The sequence below is a fragment of the Diabrotica undecimpunctata genome, chromosome 4 (assembly GCF_040954645.1).
Source record: "Diabrotica undecimpunctata isolate CICGRU chromosome 4, icDiaUnde3, whole genome shotgun sequence".
In the NCBI taxonomy this organism is placed as follows: Eukaryota; Metazoa; Arthropoda; class Insecta; order Coleoptera; family Chrysomelidae; genus Diabrotica; species Diabrotica undecimpunctata.
In genome coordinates this window covers 160,612,376-160,629,833 of record NC_092806.1, presented here as the reverse complement: position 1 = coordinate 160,629,833, position 17,458 = coordinate 160,612,376, and the positions used below count along the sequence as shown (strand labels likewise).

At 34.3% G+C, this 17,458-nt stretch overlaps 1 pseudogene; it reads right to left on the bottom strand.

The window, feature by feature from the left end:
- Positions 1 to 7,929: 7,929 nt before the first annotated feature.
- LOC140439022 (SCAN domain-containing protein 3-like) lies at positions 7,930 to 10,298 on the bottom strand (annotated as a pseudogene).
- Between the last annotated feature and the right edge of the window lie 7,160 nt (positions 10,299 to 17,458).

Genomic DNA, 17,458 nt, shown 5'->3' with positions numbered 1-17,458 from the left:
ATGATATAACAACCTTAAAAATAAAAAACTGGAGAAAAAAAGTACGAAACAGATCGGAATGGAGAAGAATCCTAGAACAGGCCAAGACCCAAAAAGGGTTGTCGAACCAGTGATGATGATGATGACCAATTGAAGTCAACCATTTTCTGCTAAACACACTTTATCATATCAAAGAAAAAAAGTTGTATTATCTATATATTGTAACACAAGGGAAACAAACATTAACTTTATTGAATAATTCGTAATAAGAGTTTTCATTTAACTATTAACTTGCGTTTCGGAGTGAAATTAGGTCAATACCCAGAACATGATATTAGTAAATTAATTACTAAACATGTTATGTTTATTTCATGCTATTGTTATCTAAGCGATCTATTTCCAATCAATAAACTAATTCAGAAATTTTAGCTGTAAATTTGTATATTTTTGTTAAATATATTGCAAGATCTTTAAGTTTTTTGTTATTAGTTAATGATTTGTAAACAATGACTACCTTTTGGCATCATATTTTAATTTTATAAAATTTCAAAAAAAAACGCATATATTCTTGGTTCATGTAAATACATTATTCAATATTTGGGGTTAGTCCACTCTTGCTCTCATAACCTCTAGGATATGTAAAATAATTAAAAATAATTATGGTTCGCTTAATACAAATTTTTGTAACGTCATCCGTTTTCAAGATAAAGGGTTACCTGTTGACATCAAATCTATAAATATAGTTTTTAAGTTATAAACAAAATAATAAGTTTGACGTTTTTATTGTTTATTTAAAAATATTTCCGCTAAAAAACTGATGAATCCCTAGATGAGAGTCTTTTTGTAATATCTCAATATATCGCAATCGGCTATCTGACGAACATTTTACATCGAGCTTGCGGTTTATCCTAAGTACTTATGTAGGGTACCGTGTTATAGGCTGCTTACCCCTATTATAGGAGTCTCAAAATCAATCACTCCTTATTAAATATCTATTTAATTATGGGACACCCCCTGCAGATCTAAAAATGATTTGTAGTTTAGAAAACTAAATAACAATATTTTTCTATTAGCTAATTACTCAATAAACTAATTTATTACAAAATACATTAATAAAATAATCCACATCTACTACATTTTACAATACATGAGCATTAGTAATATTAGTTATTATACAGAAAAGAAAAATGTCAGACGATATGGTTTCAAAACGTCCAATGGACATCGATATGCTAAAAATATTGTACAGAATTGGGCAGCTATTAGGCGTCTACAGCACTTTCCAACACAAAACCGTTTACAGAGTTCATGTTGTTTTGTACAGTTTGTACACGTTTGCAGTCATAGCCACTGATTTCTATCTCCTTCAATATCACTTTCGGAATATAATTTTAGATACTGAACAATCCGTTTTAATGGTACTTAATACAATTATGTTAAGCTTCAACAATCTCTCGTTCTATTTAGGATTGTTCAAAACGCTAAAATGGAGGGGCCTATACAGTAAGATAGCTAAAGTCGATGCTGCACTGGGAGAATCTACAGTCTCTAAGAAAAACATATTTTTCTGTTTAATAATTCTAATCTGCGTATTAATTTATAACTGTACCAATACATCGTTTTTAATTTTTAAGTTTCCGATATTTCACTTTAAATTATTTTATATATTTTTATTGCACATCAAGCAAAGTATATTAGTTGTTACATTCATACATTTATCAAATATGATTGAAGCAAGAATCAAGAAGATACAGAAAATTTTAGTAGGTTCGACAAAGAAACAAAATTTAGCCACTTTTTTTCGAAGCATTAGAAAATCGTATTTGTTCATATATAGACTAGTTGATGACATCAATGACATGTTTATGTATCACTTGTTATTTATTGCACTTGCCTCTGTTTGCTTTTGCCTTACGAATATATTGTTGCTGTTCTACTTCTTTATACACGAAGGGGATTTAACAGGAGCATTGATGCTTTCACAGCTTCCACTGTTTTGGATTTTTAGCGTAAGTATTTGCATGTTTCCATTATATTTTTATTAGCTTCATGCTTCAATTATATTTTAATAACTCCACTAGCAGTGCTGTTGCCGGTCCCAAGTCCAGATAAAAGAGGAGGGAGTCTTCAGCAAGGTTTGTACCCTACCGATGTACTATAAATATTTTGCTCGTGTGGGGGGCGACAAAATGGGCTTTGGAGTTTTTTTTCTGCTGGTGTAAACAAAATACTAGAAAATTAATTTTTTACATGTCGTTTAAATTCCAATCATAACACTCAAATCTGTGTTTATTATTTTTGCATCCCACTCACGTAAAATATATAACGCATATAATTCCTATCGTAGCAATACAATTTATTGGTAATTATATTATGTATCAAAAAACAAACACCTTGAACATATTCATGCACAACAACACCATACCATATTCAAAATTCTTTGTTTTTAATTTATTTTCCTCAAATTTCTTTGAAGTTGTTTATAGGTTTTGTGTTTGTGTAATTAGGAGCATAGCAGTACGAAACAGACCTAGTAATAAATGGATAACCTTAACTAAATATTTATTTCCAACTTCTTCTTCTTCCTTCTTGTATGTAGGCTTTAAAGCCTGTTTCTTCTTCAATGTTAGCCTTCAAAATTGTTTAAATTATCGCAATATCTTTTTCTTTGTCTGCTAATACTTCTTCGTCCATTTGGTTGTGACGGGTAGCTTTTTCGAGACGACAGACTCAGTAAAACAGAGGTTGAAATAAAAATAAATCTATTAATTCTAACGTATGTACAAAAATAAAATAAATAAATAAAATATATTCTATATCCCCGCCTGGATCCCGCGAGAGTGAATTTCCCGGCGGACGTCTGTAAAAGAAAAATTATTGTTACTAACAGAAAATGAAATACGCCAGTTCGATCGCACGCAGACTTATACTCGCTTCCACCTCAGTCCAGCGGAAGCGCCAAACGCTCTCGCAATCAAAATATTCGATTGTGCAGATCCACGTTATACTCTGGGTCAGAATTGACGGTAACGTTCAATACACTATACCCACGAGTTCTGCTTGATTAAGGACAGAGCATAATCCTCACTGCGGAAGTCTTTCTGTCCGGGTTGGCTCGCAGATTCAATGCACCAGCGAGCCAGGGAGCCTAGAGCGTTAGCCACAAGACTAATTTAACTCCGCCAGCCGCTCGCTTTAAATAGCCGCTTCGGATCCCACCTCGACGTCTTGTCGTGGAAATGGATGCGTGATTATCGACACTCCCACCGTTCGAACTGTTGAACGCTGTCGCTGTAGGACGTTCAGCACATCGTTACAAGCTGACTTATCTCGTGCTATTCGTACTATCCTATCCCCTGCTATTCTACTAATGTGTTCGTTCCACTCATGTTTCCGGTTTGTCACCCATTCATTTATGTCTTCTTTATTGCATGCTCTTCTTATGTTTTCGCTTCTCTCTCTATTCAACAGACTTTTCCCTGATATTCGTCGGAGTATTTTCATCTCTGTTGTTTCTAGTAGTCGTCTCGTGTTAGATGTGTCAGGTCTTGTCTCCGCCGTGTATATTAATATAGGTCTAATTGCTGCTTTATAGATTCTTGTTTTTGTGTCTTATCTTAGATGTTTGTTTTTCCAAATTGTGTCATTAAGAGATCTCGCCGCTTTACTTGCTTTTAAGCTTTGTTGTCGTACTTCTTCTTCAACATCTCCGTAACTAGTTATGTATGTTGTCATACATTTCGTTTTTTCTGCTGATATTATCATATTGTATTTCTTGGCTGTTGTATTGAAGATGTGCGTTAATCTTTGGAGCTCGTCTTCTGTCTTGGCGATTAATGCGGCGTTGTCTGCATAACATAATATTTGGATTTCTTTGCTCCCCATTCTGTAACCATGACCTTTACGTACTGCTTATATTATTTTGTCCATTATTGTATTAAAGAGAAGTGGGCTTAACGAGTCACCCTGTCTGACTCAGCTTTGTACTGATATACCTACACGATGTTAGTTTTCCATTTATCTTTGCCTGTATTCGATTATGGAAGTAGATGTTTTGGATGGTTTGTTTAATATTGATTGGTATGTTTCTTTTATACAGTAGGTGTACTCGATGGCCTTTTCTGTGATTTGTCTTAGTACAAATATAGCGTCTACGCAGGATCTTCCGGATCTGAATTCTTGTTGCTCATCTGATACAGTTGTTAGTTTATTGATTTTGTTGGTTAGAACTTTTGTGGTAAGCTTGAGTGCGGTGTTCAGTAGATTTGTACCTCTATAATTGTTGGGGTCTTCTTTATCTATTTTCGTGAACATTAATATCATTATGCTGTTTCTCCATGCGTCTGGTATCTTGCAGTGCAATATTAGTTTTTGTATAAGTTTTGTCATCTCAAGGGTTATATTTTCTCCTCCGTGTTTTAGAAGCTCGTTGGTTATTCCATCTGGACTTGGTAACTTTCTATTTTTGAGAGAATTTATAGCTGTCTCTACTTCCTGACAACTGATTTCTATTTCGTGCCTTAATTCAGGTATGTTATTGTGTTGATTATTATTTTCCTCTTCTTTAAGCAGTTCCGTCAGGTATCTTTCCCATTCATTTGCTGGTATGTTATTGTATTCCTTCAATTCTGCCATTTCTTTCCGTTGGTTTCTTATGAATCTCCATATTTGTTTTTGTGTACCGTAGAAGTCACTTTCCATTTTTTTGTAAACTATTCCCAGTGTTCATGTTTTGTTCTTCTTTTTCATTTCGTATTCTTCTATAGGCGTCTCGGGATTCTGAAGTACTTGATGGTTTGTACTTCGTGTAGGCCTCTAGTTTCTCTTTACATTTCTCTTCTATATAAAAGAGAAATAAAATTCATAAAGTATAAGAAAATATGTTCAACTGAAAACTAACATTATATATAATCTAATCTGGGTCACTATGTAGTACTATCTTCGCCTGGATCCACAACAACTGGTTCCATGGTAATATCAATGAAGTTATCAAAGTATCACATATTCAGCTTTTATTTCACTACATGCTCGATACATTTTATCCACGACTGTGAGGTCCCATTGCTGACGGCACTATTAAGCAGATTTTTAGTACACCAATCCGCAATCTCAGGTTTTCTACATTTAGTGGTTGATAACTGTTCTACACGCCGGCAGTGATATGGAGCGTTATCCATAACAATAACAGATCTCGGTTAGATTTTTAACAGAATATCTGAAAACCATTTCTCCATTTCCTCATAGTAATCTCCAGTCTTTTTAGAAACAAATGCTGCCAAACTTACATATCGCTAATAACAAGGCGTTTTTCCTTTCCAGATGGGGCTTTTAAACCTGTCGTCAAACCATTTAGGAAAGCTTGTCGTTTGTTTTTCACATTTAAATCCTGCCAGATTTTGACACAGTATGTCCAAATATATATACATGTTTATTTGAACATATGGCACTGTGGCCCTTTAGGACTAGTCGCCACTCATCTCAGACATTACCTACCGTTAGAGAAAGATATAAACTACAACATTGCAGATAATTTCAAGTTGAATCATACACGCTGACAACGTTACATTTTTCCTAAAGAGCGTTTCACGTTAAGAAAATAACATTAGGCTTATGGAGATCAGTGTTGCCAAAACTCTCAGGAATGCGGTTTACTAGATTGTCGATATATTTTTCGAATTTCCATTTTCAATTAACATTTAACTGTAAAGTCAGAATAACAACTGAAGAACCACAAAGCCTTATTATCATTATGTAGTCTCAGAGAACAACATAAAATCGCTGACATACGCACACCGTATTATATATTAGATATACGCATTCCAAGCGGTCCGTTTATTTGCTTTTAAATCTTTAATAGCCGGCAAAGTGCATGATTTAACTAAGCAATATTTTCTACTGATTTCTATGATTCATGGTATACGATATTCTTACCGAAAAACAAATAAACTGTCGTTACTATAATTAAAATAAGATAAAATAAAATTATCTTTTGTAAATACTATTTATTTAATTAAAATCATTTTCCCTACTTTTCATCTCTTGTTTCTAATGGGCACTTTTGGTCAATTACGTTAAAAAACGTTAATTTAATTCATGTCTGTGAAAACGAAAATACAAATTATACAACCCTGAATCGTGCTTGCGTTCATCGTGGCATCGCTGCGCTTCTATCGTCCATAAGAAATACATGGCCTTATCACCGCAATGTTATTTTCTTAACGTGGAACCCTGTATAGAACCCAAATCTTTGCCAAAACATTTGAATAGTTTAAAAATAGACCAGTCAAATTATTGAAATTGATTTCATATAAAATGAAATATTTTCTATCTCAACGCATATTCTTTGAACAGTCACAAGAAGAAGCTTCTTGTCAATTTTTAAGAGATTAAACAGATTCTGCAATAATACTTTAATTTTTTAATTAAATAATAATTAAATTTCCTTCTTTTGTCGAAACAAAAACATTTTTTTTTCTATTTTCCAATTTTACTGGCCTATAAAAAACCATTAAAACATGAGTCACTCGCTACAATTATTGTGGTACTTTTAGAAAGTGTAGCCTTGAAGTCACCTCCTCTAATCACGAGATCAATTTTATTAGTGCAGTCATTGAAGCATTATTGCTCCGAATTTTTTTACTGTGAACCGAATTGCATACAATTTTGGAATTAGGTTCATCTTACCCTTAACTTCAAAAGTGAAAATGATTTGAACCCTGGGGGTGGTTGCCACCCCTTAGGCCTAATTTTAAGCAAAAAATCATCTATAAAGTTTTTCAAAAAATCCAATACTTTTCAAATTATTGGCAATTGAAAATTCGCAATTTTTTCACGTTTTTCATCGGTTTTTTGCAAATATCTCCAAAAATATACGTTTCATCGAAAATTTTATACAAAACAAAATTGTAGCAGGTAAAAAAATGAACAATTTGATTTTTTATAAAGTATTCTAAGTGCAATATTAAGCTAGATATTAAAGATCAAAGCCGTTTTTTTATTTTGTCTGAAATTTAATCGATGTGGCCAATGCCATCTAGCGGCGAGCAGATGCATTTTAGGCATTGTAATAAAAAAGGGTTTTGTAGTGCTTGAAACAAGCTTTAAAATGAGCACTATTAAAAGTATTTTGCACGTAAAATAAGTGAGCTGTATTGCAAATAAGAGGAGCATCTAATGTTTTTTCTTTTAAATCAATGGGTTTCATAAGTGCCATTTCCACCAAAATTAAAATTAATCGTATTCCGCCTAGAATTACCTTTGTTATGAAAAGTTTGATAGATCGTATCAGTTTGGCTGCTTCAGGACACATATTTTTCAAAAAAGTCACGATTAAAAAAAAATTTCAAATTTTTAATAAAACCATCTTTTTTTCATAATATCTCAAAAATGACGACAGATACGTATAAAAGTGTAGGAATAAAAAATTTAGGTATTTTTCTGACAAACAATTTGGTTTTTTGGTTTTTTCTATCAAACAAAAATTGACGGAGATATGATTGTTTAAAGAGCGCGTGGCAGCGCAATCACAGCCTCTCTTAAGCCCTTTAACCATTCAACGTTTTAGAAAAAGGTTTTTTTATTATATATTGCAATAAAGGATGTTGTAGCTCTCTTAATTATAATTCTCTGGTTATAATGTGACCACTATTTATAGCAGTGGTTCCCAACCTTTTTCGGCCTACCACCTATTTTTTCAAAAACAAAATACTTAACGCCCCCCTTAAAAAACTCTTCCATTCTTAAAATTAGTAACGCACTTTCATTCACAATTGTTTTACCTTTTTTGTGTCAAAGGCTACCTTAAATATGATTCGACGGCCCCTTAACTAATCCAAGCAACAACAAATTTAAAAAAAAAATGTTTTATTCAAAAATACAGTATTCATGTATTGATCAAACTTTAACTTAAATACATATCATAAAAAACAATATAATAATAATATAACATTTTTAATGAGAAAGCTGAGCTTGATGTAATGATAGTAATCTGTCAATATTTGGTTCCATACTTGTCATCAGCAATCTTAAATCACCGCGCTCCACTATGGACAGTCTATTTCTCTTCTTTGTTAATAAATTGCTGACTATGCTAAATCCTCTTTCGGCTAAATACGATGAAGGAAAGGCAATGAAAAACTTCTTTGATGCAGCCCATAAAGCTGGATATAATACTGAAATTTGACATTGCAGCCAAAATTCTTGATATCCATTTTTACATTTCACTTTTAACTCTTCATTTGTTGACAATTCTATCAATTCCTCCTGTAGTGATAATTCTGCTGTTTTTAAACTTGAGAACGGTTCTAGCACCCAATCTGGAATAATCAGACCAAGGATATCCTGAAATCTATTCCTAAAATCTTCTTGAAGTGCTTCCAAGTGCTGGCAATATACCAGAATGTCTTCATCATTTGTCTCCACAGAGGAAAGATTTTGAAACTGATAAAATTGTCTCCGACCCAAATTTTGCCTATACAAATTAAGTTTTGACACGAACGAGGAAATAGTTCCTTTTGCTTTGATCAAATTCAAATTATCACCTTGTAGCTGTAGGTTTGTTTCATTAAATTTATCGTATAAGTCAGTTAAATAAGCTTTTAAATTTTAATAAATTGTCTCTCAAAGAATCATCTTTGCTTTCAAAAAACTCTAAAACTGAGTCAAAGAGATCATAAAATCTTTTTAGACAGGTACCCTTCGAAAGCCATCGAACTTCTGTGTGCAACAATAAACGATTAAAATTCTCGTCGTTTTCATCACACAGTTTTCTAAACAATCTATCATTGAGAGCACTGCTTCTGATCTTGTTAACTGCAGTAATTACATATTGTAGTGAACAATGAAGGCGATCACTAAGATTTTTTGCAACTAAATGCTGTCTGTGAATTACACAATGCACGGCGAGTATATTTGGTACCGCTTTTTTCAAATATGCTATCAGTCCGCGGTGTCGTCCAACCATTGCCGGAGCACCATCTGTAGCAACAGTTATGAAATTTTCCAGAGGTATACCTTTATCTGTAAAATAGTGTTCCAGAACATCAAATATCGATTTGCCTTTAGTATCTGTTTCCAGTGTTCTTACAAATAACAGTTCTTGACAGATTTTTTCACTTTTTATGAAGCGAACGTACGCAAGAAGTAAAGACTCATTGTTTGGCAGAGTTGATTCATCAAGCTGCAAAGAAAACTCAGTAGTCTTTAAATAATCAGTTAGAGAACGCTCCACATCCTCAGACATTTCGTCAATTCGTCTCTGTACCGTATTATTGCTTAATGGAATTTTTTTAATAATATCAGATGCCGGCTGGTGCAGTACAGTCCGCAAAACTTCACTTACAGCTGGCAGTATTAATTCTTCGCCAATCGTATGGGGTTTTCCTGATTTAGCTATAAGTAAGGAAATGTTATAAGAAGCACGTAGCCCATCATCGTCTTGCTTTGATGCTGCTGAAAAGATACTAGCTAAAGTTGGACGTTTGAAATGTTGTTTTTTGAGCATTTCAAAATATGATAAATTTCTGTCTTTTCTGTCGGGATGTATTTTGGTCAAATGTTCTTGTAATCGTGAAGGTTTCATGGCTTCATTTGAGAAAACTCTCTGGCAAATTAAACACATTGGTAATGCCTTATTAGAAGGCGACTGAATAAAACCATACTTCAAATATTCGACATTGTATTGTCTGCACTTTTTCTTTGGATCGGACATACTGTAGGTATATCTGTAAAAATAAATATGCTGTAGCCACCGCTTTGATAATTTTAAATAATAAACTTTTAAATATTTTTTTAGTTCAATCATTTTTTAAATCAATATTTCAGAGTAGCGGAATATCCAAGCAAGAAGTCGAGAAATTTAAAATATGCCACAAGTAAATAAATATACACTGAGAGAAGAATTTAAGGAAAAATTACAAAACAACTTATTAAAAATTACCATACTGTACACATATTATAAAAATAACTTTATATTCAGTAAATAGTTTATTTTTGGCAGTCTATATGATCAGTATAGTAAATTTTATTAAGATTTTTTGTACTTTTTCCCCAATTCTTCTCTCAGTGTAGGTAGGTCCTAATTAACTTTTTACTTTGATCCAGTTTGTGCAAGTTGGTACTTTTTGAATATTTTACAATAACTATACATATAAGGAAACAAATTTAGATTTATTACATTTTTACAAATACCTCGTAAATTACGATAGGGAAAAATAATAAAGAATTATAGTAAGTGATATAAATGCCACGTAGATACTTACCTTTGTGACAAATATGTATTACAATAAAATATATTTCTAATAAATGCACTGCAACTTTCTGCAAATAACACACAGGAAATTCACCAACCTGCTTTAGCGAAACAATCTCGAATGATTAAGTTATGCCTGACCATGCCGCTGCGCGAAGGAGGAGCCAAAATTCACTTAAAGCAGAAAGGTTCTACTGGAAGTGGAATTATACTAACCAAACTGAAACGTTCTACGTTCGACTGCAACGTCGAAATTGTGGCAGTGTTGGACTGAGTGATAAATAAAAAATTGCACGGTGCATAACCAAAATGCATTTTGTGCATTTCGTTTATATTTTCGGATTGTTAGAAGTTGTTAGAAGCAAAGAAGCAATGAGTTACTTTAGGGGGGCGGCAGATGTTCCTCAACGCCCCCCAAATTTTTCTTGGACCCAAAAAGCCCCCTTATCTCTCTTCAACGCCCACCGGCCGTTGGGAACCACTGCTCTAAGCTCTATAGTGACCGACCAGTATATTTCCGTCTGCAAAGGAATGAGCACGTGTCAATACATTTTGTTTAATAAAAAAATTGTTTAACAATTTTTTATCAAGAGGTAGTTTTTAAGGGTAGAAAGGGGGTTAAAAATTTGATAATTAATATAGAGAATATAGAATATTACTTACTCTATACGTACATCTTTTTATGTCATACCAAAGTATTTTTTTGTGATTTTTTCAATTTAGGGGTTGTTTGCAAGGGTTGTAAGATTTTAAAGGGGTTGAAAATGATTTTAATATGAGATAATTGTGTTAGAAAACATTTTACAATGTCACCACTTACTATTAGACATGTTTTCTAGCGATAAAATGGCTCAATGTCAATTTTTCCATTAAGGGGTTGTTCACACCCCTTAAAAATAATAGACGGAGTTCAGGTCATTTTCACTTTTGAAGTTAAGGGTAAGATGAGCCTAATTCCAAAATTTCATGCAAATCGGTTCACAGTAAAAAAATTCGGAGGTAAGACCGTATTTTTCGCTTCAATGACTGCACTATATTGCATTTGCCAAGTATTTTTTGAACTTTGTCACTATAAATTTAAATACGTTTTGTTTTTTAATTTATAAATCGAAAAAATGTTTTTTATACATTTCTTTTAATATTGTGATTATTGATTTGTAGTTCCCCATCAAATAATTAAAAATGAAATATGATTAATAGTTAGAACAACAGAAAATTAATTAATATTAACAAACAATGACAAGAATTGTTTTTAATCATAAAAGTACTGCTTGACAGTCCCATTATTCAAATTAAATTCGAAACTCTCCACGACAGTTTGTTTGTATCGAGATACAACATTCACCAAATTGTTGTAAAATTCACAATTTATATTCATCATTCACCAAAATGATTGAGAAAAAGCTGCCTGTGAAAGAAATGCCTGCTAGAAAAGATACAGAGTTGCTGGACTTTGCCTACAAGACCGGAAAATTGGTAGGCTTGTTTCCTTCTACTTTTGAAAATAATTTCAGGTTCAAATTTCACATATTCTTGTACGGCATTTTTACGATGTGCATTATTGCCTTTGACATTTATATCGATGTCCTAGATGTACTTTATCCATCTGAAAGGGAAAGCAGCATTGCAGTAATAGTCCTAACGTCGATAGTAGTCTGGTACACCCAAATGATCAATTTCCTAAATCTGTTTAAAAGGCAAATTTGGAGTTCATTGTTTACTAAACTATCTGCGTTGGACGCGAATCTAGGAATATGCCCTATGAGCGACAGAAAGAGAATTCTAACTATAATTTTGTCAATTATATTTTGTTCTGGTTACACAGCTTACAACATATTTTTGAATTGGCCCACTGACGGTGAATATTTTTACTTCTTGGTTATACTGGAAAGCCTGGTGATCAGTTTTAATATGTTTTTGGTAATTTTTACGTTTCATCAAGTAACGTCTGTTATAGAAAGACGAATCAAAATGATCAAAGAGATCGTCAAACGTTCCGTTCACACAAAAACGATGACGCTGACTTTTGTGAAGATTAAGATGAACTATTCGATCGTGTACGATCTCGTTAACGATTTGAATGATATTTTTGGATATTATATCTTGACCATCGTCTTTAACTTTTTCTATTTTAGTTTAGAATATTTTAATGTGTCTATGAGATATGTTTTACACGATGACAATTCTAATGGAATGTTCATGTTCTATGGGCCACATTTGGCAGTGCTACTAGTAAGTTAATTTTATTATATACACTCGCGATCATAAAATCCGGGTCACCTTGAAAATCACCGATATTTCATTTTTAACGAGCTTTATCGTAAATAATAATAACACAAATACAAACTAATGCATGTTTCTGAGAATTGTTGCGGTTTCCTTTGTAACAAAGAATTCCAATAGTGTCGATTTCGCGGTAAAGTGCACACTTCCCAAAATGAACGCTACCTGTAACTCCGCTTGTTTTAAATGTCTCGTTTGTGCTTCGACTTTCTGTTCAAATGCAACGGACAAACGTTTATTATTGCCACCATTAGTGTTTATTAGTGCCATTATTAGTGTTTATTTATTGACAAAAATGCCTTTGACTGTTGAAACGGCACAAATTGTTGCACTTGTGGAAGACGGTCACACTCAACGGCAAGTCACAAAAACTGTTGGCGTAAGCCTTTCTACGGTTCAACGTGTGCTTCAACGCTTTCAGGAGGCAAGTTTGCTAACCAGGCGACCTGGCTCTGGACGAAGGAGAACGACGACGGCACTAGATGACCGTTTCCTTGTGTTTCAGTCTTTACGAAACCGGACCTCAACAGCGGTTATGCATCAAAATCGTCTAGAGGAAGTACGAAATCGCAATTTTAGTGTTGCAACAGTCAGAAGAATACTTCGTTCTTCTTGATTATCTTCTCGGGTAATGGCTAGAGGACCGCCACTTCGCCGGGTGCCTCGAGTTGCACGACTAGCTTTTGCTCAACAATACGCGCATTGGGAAATTAACGATTGTAGCAAAGTGTTATTCTCAGATGAATCCCGTTTCTGCCTAACTGGATCCGATGGACGTGTAAGAGTTTGGAGGAGAACTGGTAAACGATTTTCACAAGCTTGCATTGCTCCAAGAATGCCATTTGGTGGAGGCTCGGCCATGGCTTGGGGAGGTATATCTTCCGACTTCCACACATAATTACCCTTCATAGAAAATGGGTCCCTAACTGCACGAAGGTACATTACGGAGATTCCGGAAGAACATGTTATGCCCAACATGGCAGGGCTTGGAGAAAACGCCGTTTTTATGCAGGACAACGTGCGATTGCACGTTGCCAGGATCAGTATGTAATGCTTGGACGAAGTTAGAATCACGAGGGTAGCCTGGCCAGCTAGGTCTCTGGACCTGAATCCCATCGAACATCTCTGTGACGATTTGAAAAAACGTATTCAAACCCATACACCTCCTCCTAACAACGCACAGGAGCTTAAGGATCTGTTAGTGAGAGAGTGGAATAACATACCACAACATGTAATCCGGAGAAAAATTGAGAGTATTCCCCGTCGTCTGCAACAGGTTATTAGAGCAAGAGGAGGCAATACACAATATTGGTCATTGAAATTTCACTGATTTTTTACCACGTTCTGTATTTTCCATATTTTTTCGTATGTCTGTTTTATCAACAATTTGACTTATTTTCTGTTTTTTTCAATAAATACAATAAAAAACCATTTTTTTTCTTTCAAAACAAACATCGATGACAAATAAAAAGTACATTAGCCAAAAAAAAGGTTATTACTGCACCAGAGGCAAAAATATTTAAGAAACTTGAAATTTTCAAGATGACCCGGATTTTATGATCGCGAGTGTAGTTTACAATGTCTATAATTTCATTAACTAAAAATTTGCGGTGCGTAAATATACAACGATGGAGATTTTCTGACACGCGAATAATAATTGTCCATGCGCGAAACATAGAAACTCTCAGTTAATTCCGCAAATTTCCAACTTTTGGTCTTAAAGTAGCCTCGTATTTCCGTGAGACTGTGTAAAAATATATGTATCTGTAATAAAATCAGCCAATGAAAAAGTACTCTACCAAGGGTCTGTAAAATTATCAATAACTCAGACGTATAATAATATTTATAAATATTTATCGATTTTCACAAAGCCTTTGACACAGTTGAGCTAAGCAAAATATTACAGGCGCTTAAAGAATGCAGGCTAGATTATAGATATACTAAATTATTATACAAAATATACCTGCAGGCAACAACCACTGTCAGATTACATACTAACAGTAATCGCATAAAAATAGAACGGGGGGTTAGACAAGGAGACCCAATGTCACCTAAACTTTTTAATACGGTGCTAGAACATGCTTTTAAGAATTTGGATTGGATGACAAAGGGAATAAAAATAAATGGAGAATATCTAAACAACTTACGTTTCGCCGATGATATACTTATAATAGCTGAAGATCTAGTTATGGCAAGAGAGATGGTACAGGAACTCGTTGTGGCTACAGAAAGTGTAGGTTTAAATATAAATATCTCGAAAACAAAAATCACGACCAATTTGGTACCCAACCAGAACATCAGTATTGGTGGAAAAGAAATAGAACTCGTAGATAGATATAAATACCTGGGACATGAAATTATGATTGGCAGGGATAACCAGACTCATGAACTGAAGAGAAGAATCGGCCTTGGGTGGGCAGCATTTGGAAAACTGAGAGAAACTTTTAAAAGTGAGCTGCCCACATGCCTAAAGAGAAAGGTATTTGATCAGTGCGTCCTCCCAGTCTTGACGTACGGAGCAGAAACACTTACCTTAACAAAAGCAGCAGCTACCAAACTGAGAGTCACGCAGAGAAGAATGGAGCGGTCCATGTTAGGAATAACTCTGCGAGACAGAATAACCAACGAAGACATCAGGAGAAGAACCTGAGTGACTGACATCATCGAGAAGTTAGCCAGACTAAAATGGAGATGGGCAGGACACATAGCCAGAATGACAGATGGGCGATGGACAAAGAGGTTATTGGAATGGAGGCCAAGGGAAGACAAGAGAAGCGTCGGTCGACCACCTACAAGATGGACTGACGATTTAAGAAGACTCGATAAAAACTGGATGAGAGCGGCGCAAGATAGACGGGGTTGGAAACATGAGGAAGAGGCCTATGTTCAGCAGTGGACTCTTGAGGTTGGATGATGATAATAATACAAAGTTTTAAGATTCCACTCGATATTAACATTCAGACGTGCCTGGTATAATATTTTAAAATATGGGTAGTCAACCAGTTGAAGTTTTCATCGAACTGTTGATAAGTCCACGTGGACCAACGGCCAATGAAAATATTGGATATCGCTGTTAAGACAAATCATAATTCGTTATCTTTTGTCGGTAAACTTATTCATACTTGGGGTAAGATTATAAAACACCGTCTACACTCTCGATCGAAGTGCTTCATACGAAGTGTCGAAGTGAAGTTAATGGAGGCTAGGTACTCTATATTACTCGTGAAGTCGACTAATGTAGTATGACACTTCGTATTCGAACTTTTGGGCCCTTTGACTTCGACACGAAAAACCGACATTGAACGGAAGAGGTATTTTCAATACCTTTCTGATGATGCCAAACGTATGCTGAAATTGTTTATAAACGACTGTGTACTGAATTGTCTAAATCAGAGGCAATTGCAGAAACATATTTTTTAAAAAGAGTGCCCAAAGCAACCTGCTACAAGATTACAGGAGAAACATCTTCTAGACAGAAGAGAAAGGATTGTGGCAAATTCAGAAAAATAGAACCACACTTAATTAAACCTATAACCAGAACATTATACCAAATGTATGCGACTAATATTTTGTCCAACTATTGAAAGCCTTCGAAGTGAATTAGTTCGAAGGACATTCTCTCATGTTCAGCACCAACAATTCGATTATTTCTTAAAGCCAATAATTTTAAGTACAAAACTATAGACAAGCGCCAGACACTAATGGAAAGTACTAGAATAATTTCTTTAAGAAACAGTTATATCAGACACATAACTGAGTATAGAAAAATGAAACGAAATATTGTTTTTCTTCAAACGTCAAATAATGATGACATTACTTATCTAACTTGATCCTGTCAAAGTTTGATGTCTCCACCGGCAGCAGTTTTTTTTTTCCATTTCTTTACGGCAGAGGGAAAAATTTTGTCATGGCAACAATATGAAACATGTCACAAAGCAACAATACAAATGTCATTAACAACAATTAAACATCATTTTTATTTATAGTAATATTAAAAGTACAATTAGTTAATGAGACATTTTCAAAATTGAAACCGTGCAAAAATGTTCCCGACTCTTGATACGCATTGGTAATTGTTGATGATACTGATGGTCGAGAACAACTTTCAGCAATCATTCCCGATGTTGGCGAATCATGAGGGTTTAAAATTTTTTGAGCATTATCGTTCTTATTTCTTATTTCGTTTAGGTTTTCCATTTTCGCACTAAATTTGCGTTTGCGGTTGCAACAACAATAAGCTGTCTTTAATAATTGCAAACAACTGTCAAACAACTGTAACCAGGGAGACGCAAATCCCACCGACGAATTAATTATTTTAATTTCTAACATCTAGACGACTTTGATAGTTGTCACAGTTAATTTCGAGTAAAAATAGCGTATGAATTGTACTATTTATGGTTGAAAATTGCTACGTTTGAAGAAAAAATAGTATACTTTATTCGGCAAAGAAGCGACTTTTCTTGACTTGCCCTCTATTACGCGCCTCACTTCGTTCGGCGCGTAATATCGGGCGCATCAAGAAAAGTCATGCTTCTCCGCCTCATAAAGTAATATACTATTATTTATATGAGACCTAGTATGATACTCATGACACCGTGAAAAAAAGTTTTCACGGACACGGACAAATAATAACAAAAAGTGTTTCAACTCGGTACCGCCCAATAAAGGAAAGAGAATTATAATTTTACACTGCGGTGGAGAAAATAATGGATCGACGATGCATTATTAATATCTGCAAAAGAAATTAAAGACGCGTCTCTGGATTATCATGATGATATGGAAAGTTCAATTTTTGAATCATGGTTTGAAAAATCTCTTCTTCCGAAATTACCTAAACATAGTGTGATTGTCATGGACAACGCATCATATCATTCAAGATTAATCTTCTTCTTGTAGTTCCTTCTCCTATCGGAGGTTGGCTATCATCACAGCTATCCGTACCTTATT